This window comes from Cygnus olor, chromosome 12 (genome assembly GCF_009769625.2).
Source record: "Cygnus olor isolate bCygOlo1 chromosome 12, bCygOlo1.pri.v2, whole genome shotgun sequence".
NCBI classification, from domain to species: domain Eukaryota; kingdom Metazoa; phylum Chordata; class Aves; order Anseriformes; family Anatidae; genus Cygnus; species Cygnus olor.
The window spans coordinates 4,628,211-4,656,196 of record NC_049180.1 but is presented as its reverse complement, the minus strand read 5'-3'; the positions used below and the strand labels follow the sequence as shown (position 1 = coordinate 4,656,196).

At 40.4% G+C, this 27,986-nt stretch overlaps 1 long non-coding RNA gene across 1 annotated transcript; it reads right to left on the bottom strand.

The window, feature by feature from the left end:
• Positions 1–3,937: 3,937 nt before the first annotated feature.
• On the bottom strand, positions 3,938–27,303 carry LOC121076823. The gene is made up of 3 exons (XR_005823736.1): positions 27,169–27,303; positions 6,458–6,634; positions 3,938–4,176 (listed from the first exon to the last, which is right to left on the bottom strand). It is a non-coding gene; the product is annotated as an uncharacterized LOC121076823 (long non-coding RNA).
• Positions 27,304–27,986: the final 683 nt, after the last annotated feature.

Sequence of the window (27,986 nt, the reverse complement as noted above, 5' to 3'; positions counted from 1 at the left end):
GAGCTGCATCTTGTGCTTCTCCACAAGCTGTTTGCTGTAGTTAAAGCTCTGAAAGATCCATCTCTCATCCAGCACCAGTAATTTGCTCCTTCAGCATGGCTTCCCAATTTTTCTGATAAACTCCTTAGAGTACCTTTTGTAATCTGTGGTCAACTGCATTTGTCAACCAGCAGATACCTGATCTGAGAAACTCCTCTCCTACACTTGAGAGCACAGTAACCCGTTTCCATTTTCTCCAGAGCAGCTCCATGAATATTTCATCCTCACACTGCTGTAAATACCAGGAAACCTATGGGGCTGTACTGCAAAATGCAGCTGACAAAATTTAAATCAATGTGTTGAACAAGCCAGATGTAGCTTGCTTTCAAAGAACTGGAACAGCCAGTAAGCAAAGAATAGAAATACCACATTGATTAAAAATAAATAAAATTTTCATCTTTTTTCATCTTCATTATATGTAATCCAAGCACAATAATCATCCATTTAATTTCTTTTAAAAAACACCACCGCCCCCACCACACACAGAGAAAATGCAGGCAATTTATTCTTTAACGTATTTTTCCTGAACTGACCATGACCTCACTAGGTGTATATTTCTCTCTATTTGACATTATCACAGAGTGAAAGACTAGTTTTACCTTGCACATAAGACTTAAAAAGAGTAAGTCATTGATCTTGGTTTTCATTTCTGCCACAAAGGGAACGCACAGGCATTTTTTCTTCCACAAATACGGATTTGGGTAAAAGCCAGCTGTACTTCCTTGGTAATATACACCACCAGTTTGTGTGACTGGCAACTGATGCTCCTGCCTATGAAACAGGAGAGCAGTGGCATTTGTCATGACATGTCTTTGACATTTTCCACAGCAAGGGGCAGATAATATCAAACTCTTGCTCATACATTCAACTTCCTGGGGAGAAACAGACTTCAAAAAATAAACACAAGAAAAAATAGACTGTTCGACACTTGTCCTAAATGCTGCAAGGAAAAGAAGTGTTTATAAATGTACCACACTGCAGGAACAGAGTTTATCTTTGATTTGCCCTCGTCAGCTCCTGTTTGTGTAATGACGCACCATCCTCTGCTAGGGTAAGACTTGGCCCCAGGGTCCTGGTGGAGCAAAGAAGAGATGTGGGTTTAAGCCCTTCAAGAGAAACCCCCATCAGAATCTCTGCAGTGAGAATGACACTACATTTTAAAGCTTTAATATATCTCCTATTGACAATGGAAAGAAACATCAGCAGAAGCAAAGCTGAGCACCCCATGAGGTTCATCTGTTAGTAACTCCCCATGCACCAAATCCCCCAGCAACTGGAAGAGCCACAGGGTTCACCATAACCTTTTTAAGCATCTCCCAATCCACGGGGCTGCACAATGACTGCAAGCTGTGCTGCAGAGAGCCTCTGCTAGGGAAATGTTGTGACATAGTACTGACACACAATTCCTAAAAATACATCGAATCCCCACCAAACGCAACTATCAGCCTGGGCAACACCCCATGCTCCAGCCACTCAGGTGGACACGCAGCATTCTGTATTAAATGTTTGTGATGTCGACTTGTTTAACCAAGCAGTGGTTGGATTGCAAATGCAGTTCCTGCTGCTGAGGGAAGTGAGCCAAATGCTGGGAATGCCAACAGCAGCGCTCAGTGTGCCTTGGGTCAGGTTCACCGACGCAGCAGGATCTGTCTGGTTCTCTCTTGGTCATTTGAATAGTTGCTATTTCTTGCCTTTCCAAAAACATGACATTTTAAAGCAATTATATAGCAATAATGAGCAATAGAGAAGTCTTATATAGCTACAGCTCCATTATTTTTATTAAATCTCCTACAGTTCATTTTTTTTTCCCCATAACATGCCTCCTTATACTGTGTTGTTTTAGTGAATTTGTACGCTTGACAATTCACAACAGCTGCAACCTGAAGCCATAATTCATCCATATAAATGCATATTAAAAAGTTAAATCCAGAGTCTCTTAATCCTTGTCCTAACCCTCTATGAGTTCAGGATTTTTTTTATTTTTATTTTTTTTGCCGCAGTGATCTCCTTCATTTAGCACATCTAGTCTATAGGCTGCAGCCCCACAAATGTTTATAGGCATGCTGAAGTTCACATGTTGGAAGGAGTTTCACTGAAGTCTACTGTGTGCAAAGCTAAATGTGTAGCCTTATTTTGTAAACTCTTTGCAATGGAAATTAATTTTCTGTGTATTTAAACAGGGTTGTACCTGTGGTTGTTGTTGTCTGAGCATGCAAAATTTTTAAAATGTAAAAATATGAGTATATAAAATAATCAGAGCAATAATCTCACGTAATCTGCATGTTCAAATATAGAATATGCATGTATAACTTAGCTGCAGCTTCTAAAGTAGAGAATTCAAGATTTAAACAGAAACCTAACACAAAAGATAGCTGTTAAGAAAAGGGAGAAACAGAGGATAACCCAGGACTGAGACTCAGTGACCTCCAATCTATCAAGACTTTGTGCAGAACAAGAGAAAAATGCCACAACTACAGGAAAATAATACAGTGCTAACCTGTGGTAAATCAAATTAAGACTTCACCACTTGACTGTTTTGAACGAATGTGTGTTTTGCAGATAGTTACTTTACTTAGCATTACAAATTTAAGTTAGAGCATGTTGCATATAAGCACATCCATATTTCATGAACTTCTATGTAGCTTCGTAGTATTATCATAAAAGCGGTATAGATTCCTTTCCTGGCTGTAATGGCAGAGTGTTTTCATTTTAATGATCCTTAATACCATGCAGACTGCAGGAATTCAAAAGATCATCAGGACTTGTACCTTAGAGATTTCCTCGCTGTCCTTTTTTTCCTCACTGGATGTTTTTCTGCATGATTTTGCCTTGATTTTTCACACTGGTCATATTCTGCAGCTAACATCTAACTGATATGGACTGACTCCACAGCACCTTTGTGTCACTCAGGGAACATGACGTGTTGGTAGGTGGGATGTCGGGGGCAGAGCACTGGGCTCTGGCTGGGCTGGGCCAGCAGCCTTCAGACCATCAGCACTGTGTGATGTACCCCAGTCTGGTTTTCAGATATCTGAATTTTCTGAGAGAGAATAAAAGGAATCTTGATCGAACGTAAATGATGCTTTTGTATGGTAAAATATTACTTGGTTTGGACTGAGCATTCAGTGGCACAAGGTACATTTTAGATATAAAAGAAAAAAATCCTTGCACTGAAGAATTTATAGCTTAGAAGAATGAGCCCTGGGTTTTATCCAAGAAAAAAACACAAAACAACACTCCATGGTTTGAAGATACATTTTCAAGAGAGTTTTTCAGGATATTCTATTGATAACACTAATATCTAGAAAACTCTCCCACCACAGCCAAAGCCCTTCTAGTGATAATACCTGGATGGGGCCCATATGACACTGTCAATAAGGGAATAGCATCAAATACATAGGAGTGACAGCCAACCTGGATCTTCCCCCCACTCTTCTAATTTCCCTTGCATGAGCAGAATGCTCCATGAGTATGTCTATTCCCCTCAAAGACGAAAGAGAGGAAGATATTATTAGCCCACCTATATTTGTGTGATCATCTGAGATGTCTAGATGGCAGGTGACAGAAAGGCTTGGTGTCCCAGGTCCTCAGAGGGGCTGGGCTCCCATTGTGTGGGAGGGAGAGGCAACGCAGCACCCAGGGGCTCTGAGCTGGTGCTGTCTTCTATTTTCCCATAGAGGGAGACCCCAAAACACTCCACACATTGGTCACACTCATGACTCAGTACAGATGCTGAAATTGCTGCTAACAGGGAAGAAGGAAAAAAAACCAAACATTCTCCTTTGCTTCCAGACCCTCTGAATCAATGATGTATTTGGCCTTTGTGCTGCAGTCTCCTAGGTGCAAACCTGTCTGCATCCATGTTCCTGAAGCAATTTGTTTCATGCTGGGCATTTGTTTTGCTCAAAAGCAAAAAGCAGTTTTGCTCAGAGCCTTTAACATGTGGTTATTTCACACGTGGTGTTGCTGGGTCAAACCACCTGCAGTGGGACAGCTGCTGCAGGGTTCACACATCTGGGAATTGCCACATCTTCTTGTCCCACCTCCGCAGACTGGATCGAGTACAGCACATTGCTGTGTTAAAACAGTAGCACCAGGGAAGAACTTGGCCAAAATGCCTACAACACTGTGTATAACCTGTGTGGAAAATGAATCCAGCTCAGTGGAGCATGCATTATTAGCTAATGGGATATTACATCCCATCTATTTGCTTTTACCTTCTTTTAAAATAACATGATTATGCCAAATGCATAGTTAGGGTGGGATTTACAGGAACGCTCAGCCTAATGTCTCCCTGTGAGCAAAATCCCTATCTGCAAGATATCACCAGAAACAGCAGCACACAAAAATAAGGATTGTTGAAGAGGACAAGCTGTTGAAAGGATGCACTCTATTACCAGTACATTGAGCATGTGTTGTCAGTGTTTTATATGTGGCTATATTGGTTTAAACAAACAAGAGACTGGTGCAGAGCAAAGAGCCAACAGAAAATGATTTAAGATGAACCATCCTTCAGCAACCACTTAAGGGCTGTTAGGAGACAAGCTCTGGGTAATTGGATGGAAGACTCCACGATGAGCCCTTGCCGAGCAGCAGAACCAGCTCTGGCCAAGCTCACAGTCAGGAAAAGCAGAAAAACATCAGCAAAGCTTAACAACATACAGGAGGCCCCAGTATTTGATAGGCTGGATCTGAACACAAGTGACTAATCAGAGACAAAGAGAAGGGTTCAGATGAGATGGATGCGTATAGGCTGTAGGTTCTTTTAAAAGCACTTTCAATGCTTTGCTTCCACTACAAAACAGAGAGGGTACCTCTGCGCTAGTGTTTTATGGCAGATCAGCAGTGCACTGTTGAACTGCACCTCTCGATTGTCCCCACTGGGGTTTGGTTCACATCATGGAGCAGCCCTGAGGATGTAAACGCTGGGCTGAAACAATGCTGGATGATGTGATCCAGAGGCACACGGTGTACTCCCAGCGCTAACAGGCAGGCAGTCAACATGGACAAATTAGAGCTAACTGGGAGCAAAATCCCTTGAAATTAGTACTGTGTGGATGGCAGGTCCTGAGCAGCAAGTGCTTTACTCTATAAATTTGCTCCTAGTGGGCTCCACTACCTCCTGATGTAACTGAGCTGTGCTGATATTGCAAGAGAGTCTGCCTATCATGGATGGCCCAAAAAAGGACTTCTGAAGGGAACCAGCTTGCTTGCCCAGTCCCAGTTAGACATAGGTGTTAGAGATGGGACTATATTACCTTGAATGTACCATCCTTGTCTTAACCAATGGCAGATAATCAGAGAGCTGGTAGAGGTTTCACCTCTTTAATCCTCTTGGATATGGCTTACCCAGCCACAGTGCTGCCCCGATGAGCTTCTTTTGCAAGACACTGATTCTTGCATAACCTGTCTCTATTCCATGCAAAAGCAACAGCGCTGGACACTGCCTCCTGGGCTTACCCATACCCTTCCAGAAAGGCTACTAAGAGCCTACAGAGCCCCTTTGACAGCCAGAATCTCTGCAGCAGCCTGAAGTTATGCGTCTCCACTATGACAGTTATTTAGTTTTCACAATAAAAGTGCCTTTCTGATCTAAATGAGCATATTGTTTGGTCAACAGTGAAATTGTCTGGTGGAAAACAACCAATCCAGGCAAAGGAATGCTGCCAGCTCTGTCCGCCCCATGGCACAGAAGCCAAAAAGGTTATCCAGTGCAAGCTAGGAATTCTAAAAGGTGAAAATAATAGAATACACCTATACCTCATGCAAGCATAACAATTATAAGAAAACAGGAGCTACTCCTAAATAAATAACTAAAAATTATTCACATGCACTCTCTGAGAAGTCTGCGCTGATCACTCAATGGATGTAATTAGAAATAAAGCTGCATTAACCAACCCTACTATTCAGCAGGCAGGCTCAGGGGTATATACCCTAAAACAGACATGAAAATTTTGTTAAACATGATGATGTCCTGCATCATACAAGCTACCTTAAACATCTGTCCTCTAATAATAAATGGAGGTTAAATGTAACACTACAGATGGAAAAAAAATATAAGAGCAACATTAAGAAAATTTAAAATTCTACTCCAGATTACAGGAGAATCTCAGCAAACCAATGACATTCCGATTTTCTAAAGAGAAGTGAGAGCTTTTCAATATATATATTTGAATACTTTATACTTATATATATTTATATACTTTTATACTTTACTTTATACTTTTTCAATATATATATTTGAAAATCCATGCCAAAGCCAGTAATTATTAGTCTGTATTCGTTTTTCTCTTTCCTTTATTCCCCTAAGAGCTGAGTCACATAGCGCAAGGCATTAAATGGAGAATTGCTGCACTGCTGAAGTGCCACATGTTGACTCCATCCCTCCCCAGCCCAAGGGCAGGAACTGAGTGCTCACCTCTGGGACACTTTTCACAGCCTGTCACGGCCACACGAGCCCAAAGCTGCAATGAACACGCAGTCCAGTCTGCTGTAAAACTTCCCCAGAGTCACCACACATCATAAAGAGGAACAAATATCAGATGATAACACCTCTGATAGCATACACACACCCTGCAGAGTTTAACCATGGTACCTGGAAGGTGATATTTGAAGTTTATAGAATGCAAATTCAAGTAAGCTCTAAGTCAATCAGAAGTGACTGAAATCTGCTTTGGTCCAAATACTTGTTCAAAAAGGTCACAGCTGGTGTAATTATCCTTGCTAGACTTAGCATGCATTCAGCTGTACGCTTAAGACTGCCAAGAGCTGGAGTACATTCAAAATGCTTAAGTGTCACCTTGTTAAAAAAAATAGTTTTCTTTAAATCCAAAGAGGGTCATTAAGAAAAGTTAGCAAGCAAGAAATAATTTCTTCAGGAAAGCAGTTGAAAGATTTGTCAGAAACGTACTCCCTTTCCCCCACAGAAATTCAAATTTGCAGAGACAAACCTGGTCAGAAACATGAAGAACTCTTGTTGAAAGGGATCACGTGCTAATGACAACATGATGGAAAGGGAATAAGAAACCTAAGCCTCCAAAACGTTAATTATATCTCAAAGCGAAAGTAAAATCAATAAATGCTATTTCTAAAAAAAATGGTACACAACAGCAAATATAGGTGAAATAAGTGAGCAAAAATATTGTTTTATAAAAATGGCAATTTCAGAGTAGTTTTGCTACTGTAATGGGAATGGATTCCTTTTATTTATTGTCATCACCATGGCATTTTGCCCATCTCTTTGCAAACAGTATTATGATAGTCTTCCCCAGTTATGTCCTGCGCTAGGAACAGGCAGCACCAGCAAACTGCAGTGATGTGACAGCGCATGGCTTTAAAGGCAAAACCATAAAGATTTTAATGGCGACCTCCAGGACTCCTAAAGTGGACAGTAATGAACTCAAAATCTATAGGGGTACAGATTACTTTGGACACAGTAAAAGCCAAGGGGAGAGGTTAGTCTGAAATGTCAGAAATATTAGCCTCAGAGAAATATAGTAAATGAATCAAAGAGAATAGAGCTACTGGATAAAAAGATTAAATGGCTAATAAAAGGGATATGCTACTGACCTCCAACATAGGAAGGAGTTGATAATGAGATAAGTAAAGCTTATGAAGATAATAAGGGTGTAATTATGGTCGAGTTCAAACTACTAAGTGTATATTAGGAAACCCCCGAGATATATGGATATAAAATTCTGGATAGCCAGTAGTAAATGATTACGTTTTAGTCCAAAGTGTAAGAGGCTCTAGTGGTACAAGACATATGACTGGGTTTGAGCTTAACCTATAACCCAACAGCAGGACTATACAAGTCATTTTACGTTTTATTTTTATTTTTTTAAAGAAACATACAGGAGAAGGCACAGAGGTTGTGCAATGACTTACAGTTTGTATCCACTATGATTTCTGTTGCCACCTGGCCACACATAGATGGGGCATCTACATGTACAGAAATGTAACAGGAGAGAGGCTTTGCCCAAGAAACAATACCTACCACCTAAGGAAAGGAAAGTGAGTTGTACAGGGTATATTTCTTGCCCAGTTCTCATCCCAGAACCTGTGATCTTACTCTCATAACTGAGATTTTCCACAGCATAACAGCGTACATAGGGCTGAACCCTATAAAAACGTCCCTCCCTTATAGCAGCTTCTTTGTATCCCCACATCCTTATGTTTCCCCATTTTTCAATTATTATTTTTAAATCTGAAGCAAGCGATACCATCCACTGAATACCATCCAAATCAGACGTTATCCAACAGTGCATGACAAATCTTGACAAATTTATTAGAAAAAGCACAAGCAACTTGAGGGGTCACATTTTTAGAGGGACAATCTCAGGCTCCTGCATCAATCCTGCAATCAACTGACAGTGCGAATAGTAGGATTTGATTTCTTATCATCTAATTTGTGGGTGAAAACAACAGCCTTACACTGAAAAGCTTTGTGCACTTACAGTTCCCATCGACTTCATTTATACTTTCTATTTGTGCTTACAAATCAGGGAGATGCTTGATCTTTAAGTTCTATAATTTCCTCCTGCAATTGGTTGTACTCACAAAATTGCACCTGCAGTTGATTGCTGGAGCAGATTTAAGCCTGGTTCTGGAGATGCAGTCTATGATTTCAGAAAAGCTAACTTTCAAGGCATGTTGGAAGAGAGAAAAACAGCCCACATAAAAATGAGAGTCATGTTTTAGCAAAAGCGACAGGTACATGATTGAGTAAAATGGAAGTGACAGACAATACAAGGTCTTAAGAGATACAGTATACACTTCTATCTGGAAAATACAAACAAACACAGCCCAGAGAAACACTTTCCTGAGGAGCTGTCAATCAGAAAGTGGCACAGAAAGTAAAAAAAATGCAGATTTCATATTTTAACATCTGAACTCTATTTTTCCTAGCTAGAGCATAAAGTATGGTGTATTATATTGCACATGTGCCACTGTGTATGAAAGTGAGGAACTTGTACAGACAAATGAGTACTTCATTGCAGAGCCTGTAATTGTGTTACTTGCATGTAGCCTCCATCATTGCATCTTCACATTAGGTGTATCGCTGAGCACAGGATTCTGCATTTATACTAAAAATATCTATCCTTCCATTGTCTGGTGTGGCTATAAAACAGTGGGACATGCATAACTAAAAGATTAAGCAAGATCTTTTTGAAAGGACTTTCTTGGATCACAAAAAATATAAAAAATAAAGATGAGTTGGAGGTACAATGACTTAGCTAACCTCACTTATTAAAAAGGTACAGGTGTGTGCTATAAGAGGGAGAGATGGGAACTGACTGTGAATACAGGGCAGTGAATTATTTACATGAAATGTATTTTTAGGACCATGAAAACTGCAGCTGAAAAAAGCTATTAGGCTACTTTGTCCATACTTTGCTTCTAATCCAACCAAAACCATTAGTGCTGAACCAGATCATGCATTTTTAATGCTTTTTCCACTGTTCTTAAATGCAACAAGCACAATTCTTCCCACTTTGGAAGACATTTCTACTCTCTGGGGGGAGGGGAAGGCAAGAGAAGGAGCTTTAACAAGCCAAATCTCTTCTGCCAGCATCCCATGGCTGCTCTTCTATTCCTTTTGAAATGTCACACTACACAGATGCCTTCAGATGGCCATGGTGAGGAGCTACAGCAAACTGTAAGAAACTTCATACCTAAGAACAGTTCTTCAGCTCATCTTTCACGTAACTTATTTCTGCAGGTAGTCGCAAGAGGAGAGAAGAAAGCTGGAAGGGAAAAAACTTCAGGAAAGGTGAAATAGGTAGCATGAAACAAAGGTAATACTTATCTCCTATGTGTCACTTTTAACTCCCTCAAACCTTGATATCAGATGTGCCCCATTTCCAACTCAAAAGCATCTTTGTGTGTCAGATCTGCAGACTCCACTTTGGATCCAACTCTCACATTGATTTCTCCTCTTTTCTTCTCCCCTTTTGTCTCTTTTCACATTTACAAATAGCAAAGGAATTTTAGGTCAAACAAGGTTCCCAGATCACCAATTCACCATTTTTTAAGCAGACTCCTACAAATTTAACTCATTTCAGCTCATGTTATTGTGAGAGAGACAAGACTGAAAGCTAGGGTCCAACACTTACGCTGTACTTATTCTTGATTTCCATCACTGATTGCTCATAAGGAGGATGAAATAATCTTGTTGCTGACATGGACAGACAGAGCCTGGAGTGAAGAGGCTGACCTTTTTGCCCTGAATTTGTCTTTTCTGGGGAAATGCCTTAAATAAGAATGAGGAACTGAGGAAAAAGTTTTCACTATGCAATGTCCTCTTGGGTCAATAGGCAAGAATGATATACACTTCTACATCCTATGCTACATGGGAAGCCAGAGAAGTTGATCTAGTGTCCCAGCTGGCTTTAGCAGTCTAATGAATCATTTTGGCCCAGATTTTGTCCTCATTCACTTGGCACTGCCTTGTTTTCCCATTGGAGTCATCTCTCTTGAGGAATTTGCTGCCTCTCCGTTTATGCCTCTCCAATGTATATGTGACAAATTTTACAAGATAGGTCTTTCTTAGATTGGACTAGGAAACTTATTCTTTAAGAGAAATCCATGAAAATAAACCAAAACATCAAAATTATCGCAGAAAATTTATACTTTTGTGATTTTAATAAATGAATAATTAAAAATAGCTGGATAAACTTCAATAAAAACTGTGTTTTAGTTTTAATTTTAAGATCAACTCCAATGCTGAGGTAGCTCTTCAAATAAAACCAGGGAGACAAGCACAGCCAAAGCTCTTCTGGGCCTTCATGCCATTTACACAGCTTTGCCTGCTTATTTCAAGAGGGAAGCAAGCCAGCAAGCAGAGCTCTTGACCCTTTAAGTGTCTAGTCCTGAGGTTGAGAGCAAGAAGGGTCCTTAATCACCCAGCTACAAGCAGCTGGGTTCAAAGTGTGTGCTTAAATAGTCAAGCTTATAAATGCCTTACTTTATGCTATCAATTAAAAAAAGAAGGGATTTGGATTTTTCTTAAAAAAAAAATGTCCTTCGCGTCTCTTTATGGGCATGAGATGAGAAACAAACCTCTTAGTCTTGTCTCTATATTCTGTGTTGCACTTTTGAACACTGCAGAGCAAACCCCCAGGGCTGAATTTTCTTTGTTGTGTGATGGATCATCAGACATACAATTCCCATTATTGCTAATGGCAGTTGTGTGTCAAATTACTACACACGGCATTTAGATGCTTCTCCTCAGAGCTACCTACGTTCCTCTTGCAGTACAAGCACATAGAATAATATGCTGGGATATTGTTACTTTTGGAGGTCATTGGCTGTGAAAGTTTGTGAAATAAAAATTTTGCTGAAAGTTGTCATTATCTTAATACTAAAAAACCACAAGCAATTTTCACTTTTACTGCAAAGCCACCACCACTTGATACTGTAGAAAAAGTCCAGGAAATGCCAGGGAACAAAATTTAAAGTTGATCCATAGGCCGCTATCAGTGATAATTCTGGGAACTCTGCTAGAGGTTAACACCAGTATATGAGAAGTAAAATGCCATTGAAAAAGACTTGGGATTTTTTTTTTCCCCAGTGATATCTTCCAAAGAAACAGTCTGGCCTTGAAACTGCTGAGTAAATGAAACAGCAAGAGTCACAGAAAGGGCAATTGCTGTTACAGGCACACACACTACCATTGATTTTGACGTGTTGAATCAAAGCTGCTTGTGTATCACAGACAGCACATGAGGACAGCTCTTCTCCTCCAGCATCGTGTGGGAGCTGTGCATCCTGCAGCAGGGCATTGCAAGATCAGTCCCACTGATGCAGCCAGCATAGCCCAGGTGCAAGGCATGGACTGCGTATGAGTTTTTTTTTTTTTTTTTTAAATTTAGTTCTTTGTGTGGTTTCCTATCTTCTGTGGGGAGCATGCAAAAATTGCTCTTAAACCCTTGAGATCTCATCTCTGCCCTTCTTCCTCTACACCGCACATTATTTTCACATTCTGCCCACGCAATTTCAGCAAATTTACTGATGTACAAAGGAAAATTTAAACAAATGTACATCTGCTTATAGGTACACTCTGTTTTGTTTAAAGTGTAAGCAGGCATCTGCAATGGGAATAGACAAGTTACTGCTCAAAGCTATGAAATATTCATAAAAACACCAGTGCAATGCCTCACCTTTGCCCCTTCAAAGAGATGATGCTTTGACTGCCTCCCCAGAGCCAAGTTCCAGTGTCACAGAGACAGTAAGTAGCTTATTGTCGTTAATATATGATTATGTCATCTTTTAACTCTCTCCATTAGAGAGACCAAAGCCTACAAGTCTGAAAATTCCCAACTTCAAATGAAGTTGGGGATGTCTTTCCCCATTTGTAAAGCAGCTCAATTGTAAGATGAGCTGAATGGGGATTCACAGTGAAAATGTTCTGCAACTCTTTTGCAGGAATCCTATTTAAAAGGCATCAGAACTGGAATTCTTCATCACATCGTAAATCTTCTGCAGAAGAGGGGAAGAGAACACCCTGCTACTGGTACTCTCCTCTTGATCTACAGGACAACAATGGTTTAGGAAGCAGGTTAGGTAGGAAGCTCATTGCTTCCTTCAGTGGAGTTTCACTGACAAATTCTACCTGAATAAGCCGTAAGACCTACCCTGCTATGGCCACTGAAATACAAACCTTGTGGCCTCTTCCCTCTTAAAAGGGAAGAGGGACAACTTGTTTTCTACCACAAGACACTAATAAAACCTTTACAGAATCTGTCTGCTTCCTGGTCCCAAGTCAACTCCTGTTACCACCATTTGAGATCTGTACTTTATCAAACCCACTGGTATTACAAGACCTCCCTGCAGCAATAACTAGTGAGATAAGCGTCCTCTGGAGACTGCAGATCACACCAGCTTCTCAATAGGATGGTTGAACTCATTGTTCACTGTCCAAAAGTCCTTGGGAGTTTATGGTCCTATGTTAAAATCTAAATCTTTTCATTTGAAGTGATACTTCATGATGGATAGTGTAAATTAGTTTAAAGTAAGTTTTTGTCAGCCAAAATAGATAAATTTAGGCAATGCCTTTTTAAGTGCCTCTGTGAATTAACATTTTCATAGTTCCCCCCTGGAACCTGGGGGAAATAAAAGCCTACTGGTGATTATTTTCCACTTTTCATTGTCCCAAGTGGAATTTTTATTATTATTATTAAAATCCTTAGTAGAAGCCTTCTGATTTATCTAGCTGACACGTTAATGGCCACTAACCTGAGCCCACTTTTCTTTCTTATTTTACAAAATAGATGTTCTGAAATCTGTCAAGTCTTGTTTTAGGAACAGTCTGAGAAAAATCTTTTTGAACACTTTTTTAAAGTTAAGGAATTGTGGAATTGTGGATCTGAGGAAGAGAAGAACACTGAGACTTCTGTATCAAAGTTTTGGCCTAAAAAAGTGGCTCTCATCAAGTCTCTTTGGCTGTCTGGTATTTCACGTGGATTTCTTGGGTCATATTTTTCATAAGAATAGCCAACATCAAACATCAGCAAAACAGTACTCATTATTGGCCACTGTTAATCTCCTCTATTTCAGATGAGTCATTTTTGACTTTTATTAGGAGGTGGGAAAATCTCTTTCATCTAATTCCCAGCATCTTCATTCATGCATGACAACTTGTCTCCACTCTCCGCCTCTGCAGTATGTGTGAAACAAGATGTCTCAAAGTCTAATTCAAGAATTTAAGTACTGAGCTGAAAAAAATGCTGAAGTTTCTTATATTTTTGTAGCACAAGCTAGAATTATTAATAATCATAAAATACAAGGCCTTTTGCAGACAGCTGTTCTGCAGGTGGAGAGATACAGTGAACCTGACAAGAAATTTGGCTTCCAACTATTCTATCTGAAGTGCTAGAAGAGAATAAGAGGTCTAATTCTTCAAGGACATACATAACTTAAACCTCGTTCCTGCCAGCAGACTTCAATAGGCCAAGTTAGCACGATAGATTTAATCGTATGCCTGGGACATTGTTGAATCGAGGGCTAAGACTCCAGTGGTTGATTGATAATCTAAATTGCAAGAGTTCACAAAACTTGCTAAACAGCTCTTCCCAAATGCAGCTTGACTTCTGCCTTGTAAGATGATAACGGCAGTGTCTGCTAGCATTCACGTGTCTGCAAAAGAGAATGAAAAAGGAAAAGGCAGGCAAGGCTAAGCAGAAAAAAAATCACTGCATTGGAAGGAGCTTGGATGCTACCGAAGGTGAGGATATATTTCTCTGTCCAGACTGGCTGTCTCAATATTTCTGACTGCCCAGGTCAAGATCGGACACCTACCTGGGCCAGCCCGTGCAGCCTCTGAGAAAAAAGAGCAGCGTTTAAGGACAGACTAGAGGTGTTTGGGAGGCTCAAAGATGTAGGTAAGCTAGTTCAATTAAGTACTCATTAAATTTTGGTGGAGTGTCTTCGTTCAGAAATATCCCTAAACCATTGCAAATAAAAAATGAACATATTTCATAGAAAATTCCTCAATGAATTTTGGTGTCACAGGTTTTGCACACTCTACAGTCCCACTGGTTGCTGCTGGACCTACTGTGTAATCCAACCTATATAGGCATTGAAGGCATTCGTTTGGTATGCCAGCATTTTGAAAACTTCTCTTACTCCAGAGAAGTAAAACCAGAACAGTAAAAAAATATCCCATCCTCATTTTGCCTTTCAAATAGATCAGGTTGGGTGGGGAGTGACATGCTAAAAGGTCATATTAGTTGTGCAGGTGAAAAATAAGCAATCCAAAATTCCTTTTTGGTGTATTTGATTTCAGTGAAGCCACTCATCGGAAATGAATCTGGCTTCATTTTCTCACACACGTGTGATGTTAAAAAATTTGCTCAAGTTCTGGAAAACCTCTACAGTTCTGGTAAGCCCACAGTTGTTCTCTAGAGGGAAGTTTCTGTTAAATGACACGCCTTTATTCACCTCAGAGTTTCTAAGAATAGGATTAATTAGTTTTAGACATCCCACTATCAAAAAGGTTAAGTTCTTCTTCATTAGGAACGACCTCATCTTGTCTCCAATCTCACGCTGCTATCATCTGTAACGACGCACCAGAGAGGCATCAGTTGTACCATGACCGAAAAGGCTGTTGGATGACTTGTTTATAACCAAAGCTTTAATTCATTAAATAATGGAGAAAACAACTTTTTAATGTGAGTTGTGTTATTGCTTTGCAGACTGAGTGCTTGTCTCATTGCTGCTGTCACATCTGGGGCTAATTTAATGAATAATTAAATAATTTAGCTTTTAACTAAATTAATCATTTAGTTAATTCATTGATAATAACCCATTGCACTTCTATGGTGCCTTCCAGGCTAAGATATCAAAGTGTTTCATGAGCATTATGGGGAAGTTCACCCTTCTTCCTCCCGCATATAGCCTGAGTAAATGGGTTTTATACAATAAACTACATTAGCCAGCTTCAAAGAGAGAAGGAATCCAGCTGATTATGTGGGTGGGTGACAAAAGATGGCTCAAACAACCAACCTGCCATTTTTAGCAGATGCAGACTTTCCTCTCCAAGATTCTCTTCCTTTGCTAAAACAGCTCACGCGGTTTACCACTGGGACAGCAACAGGGGTTTGTTTCCTTATTCTGCTAAAGTCTTCTTGGGTGCTCCACAGTCCATGAATGCCTCAGCTGTCCATCAAAATAACAGGGCGGGTGGAAACAGCTCCTCATTTCAGGAAAAATTACACTTAAGGTTGTGAGGTTTTTACAAGCAACGGTAAAGTATGCCACATGTACAGCCAGCTACGTGAGAACGCTTGCAACCAAGGTGCAAACTTGCAAATGGTAGCTTGGTTGTAAATGATCATCCCCATGAACGTGGAGGTCTGCAACTTGTCTTGGTGCCCTGGGAAAGCAGAGCCAAAAGGCTGCTAAACTCAGACAGCAGGTTGGTGACAGAAGCTAACACAAAAACAGCACTTCTAGTCCTTTGTGTGCCCAACAGATCCACACTCCACTCACACCTAAGTAAGGTACTGACACTGTCCTATTTCAAGACAAGGTCTGGAGTTGATTATATTTTTAAGCCATTACTAATAATTTCCCCATCAATACTCTATATTGTTCCTCTTATTTTTATCTCTTTGATATCTGAATAACCTGTGAAGGTGGTTTCCAGACATTTAATATCATATTTCCATTTATAGTAATTTCACTGTCTCAGTTTGATTCAAGGAGGTGCTGTTTTTAAGGCATAATGGAAATTATTTTTTGTACATATTGAAAGAGGCTGATTACGTAGAATGTCGTGGCCTGTTGTGCAGAAGCACAATCACGAATCTCTTTTTTTTCCTTCAAGTTTAAACAATACTAAAATTTCTAATGATGCTCCATAGCGACTATGTGAAGGAAAAAAAGAAAACCTTTCAGCATTCAGGCAAAGTAAGCGGACAAGAACCCAAATAGACTTAACTGTAATTCTGAAGGAGAAGGAAACGACAGTTTAAAAGAGCCATTATGTTCTTCAGTGAAGACGTGCTCATGCAATATTTAATGAGGGTAGAGCAGAGGCTAAACTGATGTATAAAGTGGGGTAACACGATGCCCCAGAAAGCCTTGCGAGAGGCACAATAAAAAGCCTGTTCTCTCCTGAGTGATGTGACAGTCAAGTACACAATTGAAGATCCTTAAGGGGATGGTGCCACAGAGCAAACATGACGAAGCACCTTCTTGTTAAGATGGCAAAGAGGAAGAATGACTCTGAGAAGCAGGCAGCAGCAGAGCTGCTAAACATCCGAAGCGCTTGTTAAGATAAGAGTAGCACTAACACTTCTGGTAGCGAAAGCAACTTTCAGATTGTTCAAAATGCCCTGAAGATTTTAGTGACTGAAATTGCTATGCATATGGGAAATATTCACCTAGGGATGCCGGAGGGTGGATGGGAGCATTGTACAAAGAACTGGAGAAAAAAGAAAGATATCCCATGGTGTCCTGAGCACCAGTCTGGTTACGGAATGAGCAGCTCAGAGGTAGATCATTCTGATCCAGTATGAACCCCCAGTATGAACCACTGCATACTGCTTCAGGACAGACAGGAGTCACCAGTGCCAAACACATGATGGAAATTAAAGCTTTATGACTCACATCTGCAAAATTACTGTGTTCTACTCCAGATCTACATGGGTAGCCACCTCCAGACTACTTTTTTTCAGTGAAACCTCATGGGAAGGGCAGTAATGGGATAAATCCTCAAGGAGCTTGCAAGAGGTTGAAACAGCATTGCTCCTGTTATGATGGAAGTGTTAGGTGATCTACAACTAGAAGCCAAAGGAAATAATAACAAAAATATTAGCCTGCCTCTTTAAAGGCATGCATCTATTCACTGCAAGGCTACTGTTATCCTGAAATTTACTTATTTGCTTAAGTGCTTTGTAGGACAGAAACATCGTCCTGAAGTTTAAACCTGAGCATATGTTGAAGTGCTTTTCTGAACAGAAGCAAAGCTTACAGAAAACCTCAGCTGTAGTGAGCATCCAGTCTATTTAGGAGCCAGAACACATCAGCTCAGGTGTTTCCTCAAGCCAAAACCAAACATCAAAGCTCTACATAAACAGCTAATTTTTTTTTTAAAAGGTGATTATGCAGAAGTACTCACTGTATGCTCAGCCCACAAAATCAGTGGGCAAACCCATTGCCAGCATAAGCTTCTGTAGGCCAATGAGGCCAGTAGTCCAATGACAGTTTATGGCAGATCACGATCCATTTGCTAGATATTTAAGAGTCTCACAATGCTTGCATTTTTGCTGGCTGTTGCAAATAAAGATAATATTTATTGATTGGACATCTAATGTTATTCAACTCTTCACAATCAGTGGCTTGCTTCTTCATTGATAATTATTATTAGGTGAATCAGAGCGAAAAGAAAAGGAAGTTAAAAGGACCTTTTTGAAGACATGTCACTGTACTGTCTTGCCAAAAAAGATGAATTTGTCCTTAATTAGGCCAGGGGAAAGAAAAAGGCTTCTATGGCCTATTAGGATGCTTTTATCACTGCACTCAAAGTTACAAATAATTAACAAAGTGAACCTCATGGAAGTCTGATTGGTCCTGTGAAACATCCCTTGTTAGTTGTCACCAAGAACTGCCATGAGGTCCTGTCAAATTTTTGCTAATGTGCATATTAATGGATTTTTAGTAGGACCATTTGCTACTTCAAAGATCATGTATGTTGTCTATTTAACCTTGAAAAGCCCAGTGGCTAAAAGTATTTAGGAATATGAAGTGCTTTTCTGCCTAATTTGTTCCATAAGCATCAAATGGAAGATGTGTCATTTGGAAATGTAATTTAGCATGACAGCTAGTGTAACACTCCAGCACAGGACTTCTCTAACAACTGTTTATCAGCCATCTTATTTATTGACCATCCAATCCAGAAATTAAAAAGTAAACAACTCTTCATTTTGAAATACTTTGAGTTTTTTTTTTATTATTGTAATAACATTTGCGACACAGAGTTGAAATCATAAGTGAGTGTACAAACCAGTTTAGCTGCTCAAATAATTAATCTTTACACTGACATTATTTGGAGAAAAGAAATGAAAATCCTGAATCACTGAAGCCAAATCAAAATATACGGTGAGTCTTGCATTTGCACGTTAATATCACTTATTAAATTACTAAATCAACTAATATTTGTTAAACTCTTTGAAGATTAAAAGCACTCAATGTTAAACACCATTCTTCTCACCATTACATATTTTAATGTTTTAGCACACAAAATGCATTTCATACAGATGTAGAGGATGCTTAAAATTAGCTTGTTTATACGTTTTGAGGATGCAGTTAATTTATGTAGGTTAATGACTCCTGTGGCATATTGAGGATGGTACACAGAAAATAAATGTTTGCAAGCTGACTGATCAAGTAAAAGAAGATTTCAGGATTCTGTTAATTGTCAGCAACAGTAAAAATCTCAAATAAAATTCTACTCCTTGGGAAAAACTCTGCCAAACCTCCTCTGGTTGCAAGAACACTAGAATTTCACTGCTTTTCAGGTTGGACATCTGCATGTTTCCCCGATGAGGACCCAACATTAATAAAGCAAAGTCTTCAGATATGGAAACCCTGCCTCAGCAAGGGAGAGCACCAAGACCTGACTGCCACATCTCCTGTCCCACTCCAGCAGGGTTAATAACACCCAGAAATTGTGTCCTGAAGGTGGTCCAGAGAACAGCTCAACCCACCTCAATCCCAGAGGTCTACTTGGCTGATAGGATATGAAAAGGGGGGGGTGGGTGGGGAGGACAGGATGGGACACAGGACCCTGTTCGCTAACTTTTGTGGAGGGGAGAAAGCATAATGATTAAAGAAATATTGAGGGAAGAGGGTAATCTTAAGAGCAAGCAGGGAAACTCCTTGAAAAATTGGTAAGGAGATGCTTGTCAGAACAAAGAATTGCTTCAATTCTCTTTGATGGAGAGGAATCAATGCTTAAGCAGATTTACCAGGAGCAAGACAAAAGTTCCCATTTGTTCATGCACAAAGAAACAACATGCTCAAGTTCAGAACACAAATAATAATCCCTAAACTAGAACTAGGTAAAAGTGTGACCTTTTTAGGTCAGGGGGGCCAAGCAGCCACTCAGCTGCTGAAACCAAGGCGGAAGCTGCCCTTTGCCCAGACCACCTCACAGCCCGCTATATGGGGAGATTTCTTTGTAAAGAAGGACTGGAACTTTTGAGGCTGAGGAAGGTACAAAAGTGGGCGTTTCATTTCCTTCTTCAATATTTACTCAAATATTTAGATTATTACTAAGTGGATTACCCATCATTCACCGTAGTTTCATCGTTCCCCCCCCTCCTCTCCAGGCTCACTGAATCCAATCTCAGCCTGTTTTGAGTCCTGAAAGCACTTCAATACTACTTCACTTTGGCTTTCAAAGCCACCAGCTGACTGCTCATACCAGGTCTGATTTCGGTACAGACAGAATAAAACCTGCTAACACATGGGAAATCACCAGGACAAACAGACATATATAATTCATGACCAGAGAGGCTATCAGTCTAACAGTCACCACATAGGGCTTCCTTGGATGGTAATTTGGATTTAGTAGTCCCAGGCAACTAATTTAGTAGCACAAGTATCATAAATCTGTTATATAAATTAATCCAAGTTTGCTGGTAAATTTGCAACTATACTTGTGCTAAACAACACATTTTCTACATCCTGGAAGTACTGGAGTTACCGCAGCAGTTTATTTAAAAAAAAGAGACTGATGGCTATTAGTAAAGAAAGGTTGGTGGGGAGAACTCTCTAATTAGACCAGTGGATATTGTTTTGATAACTCTAGGTTCATTACATAACGGTTGATCACGTACCACATTTCTCCTCTCAGATGTCCCAGATAAAATACTACCTACTGCAGACCTACATTTCCATACTCCCATAACATTTCCTTAAGCTTCAGCTGTGCATAACTTGCTGACAAACTTAATTAAAAGTACAATTCTTTTCCAGTATGCACTATACCTAGTTTAAAATTAGATCTGGTTTCTCCTTCACTTTCTGCAGCAACTGAAACTTTTGATTTTCTCAAACTTTTTTCTATCTTGGAAAACTGTAAGATAAATTTATGTTAACATAAGCCCACCATCATCTGTGTTTTAATGTCTTTAAAAGACATGTACCTGGCAGCAGGGAAAACATTACCAGGCAGTACACAGGGTAGATCCAGCATTAAGAAAAGTTTCAAACAGCCTGGAAAAAAAAAAGTAATATTTTTAAAGCCACATTTGGAAGAGACTGAATATAATTAACCTGTGAAATGCTATGCTTGTTGGCTTGCCCGGTTCAGAACTTCCCAGGGACCATTTATTTCAACAGGAAAGCATAAATGCTACATAACACTGACTTTATCAGTGCTATTTTAACTGAATGGTGTCCCCAGAGCCACTTAAGGGTTAATCCTTTGTGCCACATGAAAGGTAATGGATTTTGATTAAAAGGAGCACATTAGCAACTAGCAAGCCTAAAGCAGATACACATATCCCAGCTCTATATTTAATTTAAAGCCAGCACCCTCAAAGATGAATGTAAGACATTTATACCACTAGCAACTAATCCTAAAAATGTAGCACTACTGACCTCAGTGAAATGGAAATTATGACCATGGCTTAGCTGTAATAATTATTTGCATAAGGTTTTAGTGGCAAGTACGTTTAGAGAATAATAGTGCATAGATTCTTAACGAAAACCAGCCCAACTTTTGGAAGAAGAGCTCAGTATGCTTTTTCCAGGTACATTTTGAAATGACAGACCCTCCCCACCAGAGATTTGCCTGCATGGAGAAGGAAGGCAACAAGCTCTGCTTTCCATGGGCAAAGCAGGTAGTGGAACCACAACCATTTTGCTGCTCCTCCCACCAGACTCGTCTGCTGCCTTGCACTAGCCCTGGACCCTAGGCCAATTTAAACAGCAACTGAATTAGTCTTTGCTCTCTAGCTGGTTGGTTGGAATAGGATTTTTCACCTTCGTTTTCTCTGCCTGGTGACCATCCACAGCACAGGAAAGAAGTTGAAGTTATTACCATATAGTAGCTGATTGCTGGCTTGTGCAAAATGGCTTGATAGCTCAATTAGGGGACAGATGTGCATGGCAGAGGCCCCCTGCAGGACTGGTGGAGATCAACCAAAGAGGAACAAAACACATCAGGACCACCTTGCTACAAAAACTCTGGTTTTAGGTAGAATTACAAAAACATTTGCACAGGTTTTCATGCCAGGGTAGTACTGGGGAACAGCTGCACATTATCCCACCTTTGAGACCTACACATGGTATCACCTCGCAGTGCACTAGCCTTATAAACAAAAGTGGGCTGTCTTCATGTGGACAGGGAGGATTTTTATCCAAGGCACATCTGTCCCCTCTATTGGTATTCTTCCAAAGCTCTGACAAATTATTGAAGGTTGTCCACTGATAACAGCTCAGGAAGAAAGAAAATACCCAGCCCCAGACTATGTCCAGAACAAAAGCCAATGGAACCAACCACAAAAGAAGGAAATAAAACAGATGTAGAGTACGTGGTCAGCAAGCAAAAGGCCATCCTTGTTTTAGATTTCAATTATGAAAATTTTTCTCTTCTGACAAGTGAAATGAATTTAGTCACTCATGCATTGTGTGAAAGTTGAATCGTTTGAGAATTAAATCAAAATAAAAATGAAAACTACAAATGGGGCTTTCACTTCTACCAACAAGGGAGCCATCCTTTAGAGGTGACATTTCACAGAAGTCCCTGAGAAATGTGATTGTTCCTAGCATTAAGTAAATTATAGTCCCTGAACAGTGTGGAAATAATGAAAATGTTTGCTGTTTTTAAATAAATGCTATAAATCCCAAAAGGCTGTTTGAGCCTTGAAGTAGAGGAGAATAAAGTGTTTCATGCAGGAAAACGTATGTGTAAAACACCTGATGGTTTGGCTGGCAATCTTAAGACTTCACCCTGGTATTAGCTGATAGTAGTTTCCTGTTTTCTGCTAATGGGCTCACTTTTAGGAAGTTTCTTTTCCTCCCTCCTCTCCAGCTGACACTTATACATGAAATGGCAATACTTAACTAGACATGCCTTTCGCAGAAACAGGAATGTCAGTGCATAAGCCCAAACATAACACAAATAAAGGCCACATGCCATGTAATGTCACCCCAGTCAAAGAGGCAGAAAATACGAGTCTGACGGCTGCTTGCAACCCCGGTGCTTCTCCCCATCACTTCAGGAGCAAGGTCTGCATTAGGCTTGCTGATGCTTTGTTTGTAAAGAGCTTACACCTTTGACAACAGGATTCTGCTGTAATCCTAGGCAGCTTGTTTTATTCATACATAACCTGCCACATCTCATCGCTAATCAGTATCTTCTGATATTCTTCTTGCAATGCTTTTAAATCCTCATCATACCCTATTTGCCATTTCTTCTTCCAACTGTCTGATTATTGTGAAGAATAAAAAAAACTACAATTGTTGAAAATATGTAAAATTGTTGCTTAGAGTACACTTGTCATTTTGTCTTATCACAACAGTGTAAGACTCCAGCCTCAACACAGATATATTTAATACAACCAGATTGTGACACATTCCTTCATTAAGGAGTCTCTAACACATCCACCCAGCACTCCTCCTGACACAGCGTTAACCAAGCTGGCTAGCACACATCCACCACGCTCTACGATCACATATTTAACAAACCATTCCTAGAAACTCGGGCTACTATTCCCTGGTGCCAAACACAGGTGTGCTGCAGCAAACACGCTTGTTCCTTCTGTACATGCAGTGCCTTCCTGGACTCTTCCCAAGAAGCAGCAACAGAAGAAGGAGAATGAGCTCGCTTGGCTCAACACCAGCCATGACCCCACCTGCACAGAGCAGCTGCAAGACATGGCATTAACTCCTGACAAGTGGATTACTCACAACAAGGAGACAATTCGGTTACTCAGAGGAAGGAACAAAATATGTCACCGAAAGGTTTAGGGACTATGGAGCAAACATATAAACATTGTTTAGGCACCTATTTATGCATATATGAGCCTAGTGGGATTTGCAAAAGCACCTGCAGAAGTTAGTCACCTAATTTGTACCAGCCGTAAAGGTATTCAGAGCCTAATTGCTTAAGTGGTTTTGAAACTCCCAGTAGACATCAGAAGACCTTTGTAAATCTGCTCCCATGTGCAACTGGGTTTTTATGGACACAGACTATAAACACCGATGTACAAATGCTTATTCATGCAATTTTGATTTTTTTTTTTAAAAAGATTCAGGGGTTCAAACAAGTCCAGTTGCAAATTCATTACTAATCTGCATATAAAGCTGAGCTACATGGTGTATCATTGCATGCAGTTATTGTTTAAGCAAAACTTTGTATGAGCAGAAATATTATTCCATCCTTAATGTAAATACCCTATCTGTAGTTAAGACAGTGAAACCACTCTCAACATACTGATATTTGAGTTTTGTTTTAAAAAGCAGGCTTTCCTCTTCACTGGTTACAGTTTGTCCTTCTGTGAACTAAATTCCTTTACAAACAACATACATCTTGTACACAACTCACAGAAGAAATTCTCTCTTCTTTTTCATTGCAAAGATTTGTGTGGATAGCCTGACTCCATTAATTTCAACTGGATTGACTCTGTGCCATCTGTTTTCTGTGCAGCTGCTGTATTGTGGGACAGAGGAAGACAAAGAAGTACCCTTCTAAGCTGTACAGATAGTATCCAGAAATAAGACTATAATTGGTGGAAAACCTTCTGAAGTCTGCTGTAATCATAACAGGCAAAGGGATTAGAGTGTGATCTAAAAGAAGAGATGCAGATTATTTTTTTTCTCCCAAGAGGTTTTTAAACCTACCTACATATGGGTTTCTGACCCTTATCCCTTAGAAATAAAAGGAAACAAACCCACCAGTGTGAGAAGCAATTAAACTCAAATCTGCGCAAGCTTTCTCATTGTTTTGCAGCATACAGTAGACAGGTAATAATCCATCAAACGGCGACTACCGTACCTGTAACAGGAAGGCAATATACTAACATATGTCTGCTGCAAACAGTCATTACAAGGGCAGTACATTAATCTTAGAAGAACACCATCCTGGTTTCGAGTAATCCTAATCTCCACTCTTATATCAGTGATCTTAATGATTTGCTTGCACAGAAGCAAACCAACTGGTGCAGCCATCCAGAGAAGGGAATACAAACTCCCAGTTTCAAGGGGATGAATCATTTCCTAACAGGAGCTGGGAAAACAACCCCTCAGGGCATGCAATCAGATGCACAACTGCAATACAAAAGATTCATTCAACTCATCGCGTGCAACATATCACTATCAGGCAGTGCATACTTTTGGCTTTCATTTGTGACGTTGCATGGTCTGTGCCTTGCTGTATCTGTTAAGCATACTTAGTACCCAGAATAACAGTGCCAATTTCAAGACTACCCTCGGCAACACTATTTCATGCTCTAAAAACACTGCATCTTCATCTTAATGTTGCTGGTAGTTTTGGTCAACTTTGTAGATGTGTTACTGGGCCCAGAAACAATTTATTTGTGCTTGAACACCTTTTGTGATAAGAGCACTACCTTTGCAGGATTAAGCGATGTTACCCATGTATTTATGACTTGGGTATCTTTTTTTTTTCCCAGCTTTAATAAATAATGAAGTCTGGATGGTTTTGCAGTTGGGTTCTTGCCTTCCTGGAGCCACGACGTGAGCCGGAGCAGAGCACCGAGGGCAGCCAGAGGCAAGAGCTCACCAGAGCAATTCTCAGCAGAACAAAACCACCACTTCACAAGGACAGCAGCTGTAAATACAGCAGCGTCCTGGTAAGGAGCTGAATTGGAAAAATGGGCTGCAGCTGAGCATCTCCCCTTGTACTAAACACCTTTCTGGAGGCTGCTGTCTCCTCCACAATGCTGAGCACCCTGTTCCTGCCTATATCAAACTCTGCCTAGAAGGCAAGCTGAGACCAGCAAGTGAGGTGAAGCTTGACACATAGCGAATACTTTAATAATCCAGACAGCAACAATTAACTGAGGACACACCCCTCCCATCCAGGGCTTTCAGACCTGCTGTGTGGGGAGACGCTGTGTATGGTTTTTGGCGCTGTTAGGAAACGATGATTACAATCTTTATCAAATACAAGTTCCAAGGGAAGCAACCTTTTTCTTACAAGCAGGACGGTCATTGTGACTTACATCAACAGATCGATAGAGAGGTGGCAAACATCCTCTGAGAACCTACATGTTCACAAAGACACTTTCCAGAGGGTTTTTCAGTTTCAGACTTCCATTTTCTGTGCTTATTGTCTACACAACTTTGTGGTCAATAAGCTTACACTGGTGATGGTCTAACAACTAGCCTGTTCCCCAGGACAGTCATCTGTATGGCACTGTTGGAGCTCTTTAAACAATTTTGTTTGCATTTCAGCTGCAGAGACTGCTGATAAAAACCTGAAACTCTTTTCTGAAACTTGGTCCCTGAGGTGCACAGAGTCCTGCGTGACTCTGTCACGCTCATTCAGTGTAAAGCTTCCCTCTCCTCTGCGGGCTTTACAGGCAGACGATTAGCAGAACTGCACACACCTCCGCTGACAGCCCTGGTACCTCCGATTCGAGGTTTTCACAGTTTCTAGAGCCTTTATCTCAACTTCCATCAGCAACAGTGAAGTCCTTTTGGCTGAACTGAGGCACACAGAGAATTAAAGCAGATTGTGGCAGAGCAAAGAATTCAGTGTCAGCCTCTTGAGACTCCAATTTGTCCCGCAACCTGCAAATATGCACTACAGCACAGCACTTGAACCAACCCACCTGGACATCAGCCTTAAGTGGCTGCCTAGGGAGGAGGGAGTTTTTAAACCCCCATGTTCATTTATGCAGCCATTTTATATTTAGTCCTAATCTATTCATACTGAAAGTAACACATTTGTTTGGATGAATGGGACTTGAGCTCTGAATACTTAAAAGTGCTCATAGTGTAGATATTTACATGTTGTACATGGCAGAGTAATATTGTATTTACCTCAAACTTTAAAAACCTAACATGTTTCAGATGCTTAAATACATGCCTTAAAGCTAACACCATAAACACCTTGTAAAAACAAAATTCCCAAGTGTTGGCAAGTAAACAAGCTGCAGGGAGAAAACAAAGAAAACACACACAAAAGAAGAATCATTGCAAGCTAACAGCAAATGAATAAAACACAGCCACAGAAGTACTGTAGCCTCATTTAACAAGTCACATCTTTCTATCCCCCTTACCACAGCAAATCATGCAGCATTCTTAGTTATACTGGTATAAAGCCAGAGAAACCCTCTCAGAAGCCTGAGTTACTCTGAGCTCACAAAACCACACCTGAGAGCCAGCACAACCGGTTTTCCCATCCATCTCCTTCTTTCTCTGGTTATGTGTAGCACAGATATTGATAGCTCAGGCTCAAGCTTTCAAAAACCTTTGGGACTGCATTACTCCAGAAGGAACATAAAGCAAAGCAAAGGCATGAGGAACACTAGGGCAATATATTTACTGCGAGAAATGGACCAAAGCACAGTTATCATCATTAAGAAGAGAGAAAAGCTAGCCCCTTTTGCAACTCTGCTCCCAGCACCCACACGTGGTTGTTGTTACCTCTACGCTGCTTTGCTGGCACCAGAAGGGGCATTGCAGACTTTTTTCCACCAAAAGGATGCAACTCTTAGAAGAGATGAAGGCTATGTGTCCTGCCTTGGTCAGAGGGAGGCAAACAGCTTCTCTGTGAGAGCAACACTATGTGCTGGGACAGGGGAAGCTGCTGGGTGGGAGGTGGTCAGAGCCAACGAGTGGCCAAGGCACAGGTGGGGACACTGCAGAAAGCAGCTGCACAGGCCGCAGACATCACGCACCTGCAGAGCCTTGTCCTAAGTGTAACACCTGACCCAGCCCAAATGGCACCAAAATTTGCTGCAGTGAGAGCAACTTGCCTCCAAGTTCTCAATTCTGCAAATGAGTTGCAAAATTCTCTCATTTCTGTGCTGCTGCCTTTGGAAGTTTTTGCTCCAGCAGTTGAGGAAGTTTTGGTTCCTGCAGTATGCTTGTGAGCAGGCATACATCCTCAAAATTGTGGTCTGCTTAGAGAACACCTCACAGCTTAGAAAGGTGAATTATTGACATTGAATACTAACTAAAATATGTGTGTATGCATTTAAATATAAACATACATATGCATGCATTATATAACTATGAATAACAATAATTTCATACATTTGCCCTAAAGCCTTGATCCAACAGAGCTGCCAAGCAGAGGAAAATAATCCCAGAGCCCCGTGTTGTACATACATCCTGACAGTTTGTAAACCACCATTTTGTTACAGAAAATATTTGTTGCTACATGCATAGGAACACAACCATGAAAATGTGTCCCCAGTGTTACAAGGCCCGTCTGCACTAGGCACAGGGCAGCCTATATG